This window comes from Benincasa hispida, chromosome 7 (assembly GCF_009727055.1).
Source record: "Benincasa hispida cultivar B227 chromosome 7, ASM972705v1, whole genome shotgun sequence".
NCBI classification, from domain to species: Eukaryota; Viridiplantae; Streptophyta; class Magnoliopsida; order Cucurbitales; family Cucurbitaceae; genus Benincasa; species Benincasa hispida.
Window position 1 is genome coordinate 6,716,701 of NC_052355.1, and position 3,992 is coordinate 6,720,692.

A 3,992-nucleotide genomic window follows, 5' to 3' on the forward strand; every position below is an offset into this window, starting at 1 on the left:
CGCATTTCAGAGGCCGAATGGCATGCGTCGAAATGCAAATGTTCCATACAGGCAGGTGAATGTGGTCTTTTCTTGATCTTCAAGAGCGATCATGATCTGGTTATAACCGACATACCCATCCAAGAAGCAGTAGAAGTCATTCGAGCTAGACGGTCCAACATTTGGCCAATAAAAGGTAAAGGGAAATGATCTTTCTTTGTTTCCGCATTCAGTTTGCGGTAGTCTATGCAAATCTGCCATCCAGTGACGGTCCTTTGCGATATCAGCTCGTTGTTTGCGTTAGGGACTACCGTCATCCCTCATTTCTTTGGCACGCACTACACGGGGCTGACCCACGTGCTGTCTGCTATTGGATAGATGATGCCCGCGTCTAACCACTTGATTATCTCCTTTACGACCTTCATCATCACAGGGTTGAGTCTACGCTGATGTTTGATCGATCCTTTGTGATTCTCTTCGAGATGAATTCTATGTATACAATATGCGGGGCTAATTCCTCGAATATCTACTAGCGTCCAGCCAAATGCTTTTACATATTTTCACAGAATGCTCAGTAGCGCATTTTCTTAGTTTTCATTAATTGCAGAGGAAATGATTACCGGTAGCTTTTCACTCTGCCCCAGAAATGCATACTTCAGGTGGTTAGGAAGGGTTTTCTGCTCGATTGATGATGGTTGCTCTAAGGACGGTTTTGTTGTTTTTCTTTCTTCATTCACTGTCAGATTAACTTCTTACGGTGTGATCACCTCATCTTCCTTGTTTATTTTTTCCGTGATCGCATTGCATGCTACAATGGATGCGATTGCATCCTCATATTCATTTTCATCTTCAGGCTTCTCTTCTTCATTCAGACTCTATTCATCGTCGGATTCATTAAGGTCTTCTTCCTCAGGATATTTCATGGCTCAGATAATGTTAAACTTGAGCTTCTGTCCATTCACGCTCAAGGTAATCTCTCTTTTGTGCACGTCAATCTGGGCACGATCGATTGATAAAAATGGTCGCCTTAGGATGATGGGCACATCCTTGTCGGCTTCGTAGTCCAAAATGATGAAGTCTGCTGGTAATATAAATTTGTCGATTGTAACCAGCACGTCCTTCACCTTCCCCTCTGGATGCACTAGAGATTTATCTGCTGAGTCACCATTGTGGGTGGAAGTTGCCCCACATTCAGTNTCTTTCTTTGTTTCCGCATTCAGTTTGCGGTAGTCCATGCAAATTCGCCATCCAGTGACGGTTCTTTGCGGTATCAGCTCGTTGTTTGCGTTAGGGACTACCGTCATCCCTCATTTCTTTGGCACGCACTACACAGGGTTGACCCACATGCTGTCTGCTATTGGATAGATGATGCCCGCGTCTAACCACTTGATTATCTCCTTTACGATCTTCTTCATCGCAGGGTTGAGTCTACTCTGATGTTTGATCGATCCTTTGTGATTCTCTTCGAGATGAATTCTATGTATACAATATGCGGGGCTAATTCCTCGAATGTCTGCTAACGTCCAGCCAAATGCTTTTACATATTTTCACAGAATGCTCAGTAGCGCATTTTCTTGGTTTTCATTAAGTGCAGAGGAAATGATTACCGATAGCTTTTCACTCTGCCCCAGAAATGCATACTTCAGGTGGTTAGGAAGGGTTTTCTGCTCGATTGATGGTGGTTGCTCTAAGGATGGTTTTGTTGTTTTTCTTTCTTCATTCACTGTCAGATGAACTTCTTGCGGTGTGATCACCTCATCTTCCTTGTTTGTTTTTTCCGTGATCGCATTGTATGCTACAATGGATGCAATCGCATCCTCATCTTCATTTTCATCTGCAGGCTTCTCTTCTTCATTCAGACTCTATTCATCATCGGATTCATTAAAGTCTTCTTCCTTAGGATATTTCATGGCTCGGATTCATTAATCTCTCTTTTGTGCACGTCAATCTGGGCACGATCGGTTGATAAAAATTGTCGCCTTAGGATGATGGGCACATCCTTGTTGGCTTCGTAGTCCAAGATGATGAAGTCTGCTGGTAATATAAATTTTTCGATTGTAACTAGCACGTCCTTCACCTTCCCCTCTGGATGCACTAGAGATTTATTTGCTGAGTCATCATTGTGGGTGGAAGTTGCCTCACATTCAGCTGCTTGAAAATTGACAGAGGCATCAGGTTAATGCTGGCTCTAAGATCGCATAGCGCTTCCCCGAAGTACAATCCTCCAATGGAGCAAGGTATAGTGAAACTCCCAGGGTCACGCATTTTCGATAGGATTATAGATTTTGAGCTCTGCGTCAAAGCCACCATGGCGAACTTACCAGTGCCTCTCTTCTTTGTCACCATATCTTTTAGAAACTTCGCATATGTGGGCATCTCCTCAATTGCTTCAGTGAACGAAATATTAATATGCAATTGTTTTAACATAGTCCCTTGTTCTTTTGGCTCTGCGTCAAAGCCACCATGGCGAACATACCAGTACCTCATCATTTTTCTTTTTTCTCTCTGTGGGAAAGGTGGCAGCTGTATTCTTATGGTCCCCTGTTCTTTTGGCTCTGAGGTGGACGCAATCTTTGGCTCTATCGCCTCTTTTTCTTCTGCTTCTTCTTGAGTCATCGCAATCACTGGTTCGAGCACAATTGGAGCAGTCCGGCTAGGCTTCTTCTTCTCCCCCACCACAGTTTTTCCACTACGCAACGTCACGACTTGACATTGCTCTTTGCCCGTACCCCTGGGTTGCGTGGGAGTTCCGTTGAATTCGGCAGGGCCCCTTGCGATTTGTTCTTGAGTTCACCCACAATCTGGTCTATCTTAATTTTAAAGTTGCGGATAGACGTCGCTTGGTTTTGAAGCACAATTTCGTTCTTCTCAATATATTGCTTCAACAAACTTTCCATAAAGGAAGATTGCGGCGCCTGCGAACTGCTGGTGAATCTAGAAGGAAACACAAACTGGTGAATCTCGAAGGAAACATAAACTGGTGAATCCCGAAGGAAACACAAACTGGTGAATCCAAACACAAACCTAGTGGGCATTCTAACTAATCAGTAAAATCACTAGCATAGGCTTAATACCATAATTATCACAATAACTCTATGATATACATATGCTTCAACACCATGGCTCAATAACAAACACACATGCCTCAATATCCACAGATCACATACAACCTTATGGAATCAAATATCATCTCATACTAGCATTCAGGTATCCATGTGCATAAATACATCTTTCATATCCTCAAGCAAAAACGTACAGCGGTTATACTAAACTATCAGATCATCATGCTGTCATTCTACCGTAACATATACTAAATTATCAGTTCATCATGTTGTCATTCTACCGTAAAATACATCCATCATGCTAGCATACATCCTGTGATTGGCCCGTGGGCAACTTCAGTAGTAAGATTACTTACCTCGAGTCAATACTCCACAGATAATTAGACCACCAAACTATAACGGCAAATCCAAAGTAGCGGCCCTACAACAAAACAACTCTCAAATTTCAATTGAAGCCACAATTGTAAGACTTCAAGTCCAAATCCAAACTATTAAGAACTTACTCAAAGAATGAAAATCACTTACACCTTTCTCGACGGTGCCTTCTTTGACTTCCAAACTCCTTAACGACTTTAGCTTGAAACAAAATCCAAAAAAGGTGAGTCATAACACTAAAACACAATATTAATGGCCAAGAGAATGAAACGAACCGACACAACCTTACCCCAACAGATCTGACAAAGACCCAGACAGACCCGACGCAGCAGGGTGACGACAACCAACGGCGAAGCGGCTTGGGTGGCGAACATGGCTTTAAGTGGTGTTCGCGTATGGTCGGCACTAGGCGAATGACAGAGGAGACCGACCAGATGAGCGACGCGCAGTGGAGCTCAGCTGGACAAGCTGGAGAAGTTAGGCGAGCTGCTTTCGGTGGAACACAGCGGACAAGACGCCTTCAGATCTGGGGCTCTTAGCGGAACACAGTGGACGAGGCGTCTACTCTGACCTTCT

General features: G+C 43.6%; 1 pseudogene; it reads right to left on the reverse strand.

The window, feature by feature from the left end:
- Window positions 1-1,283, reverse strand: part of LOC120080950 — a 12,453-nt pseudogene extending 11,170 nt beyond the window's left edge.
- Between the last annotated feature and the right edge of the window lie 2,709 nt (window positions 1,284-3,992).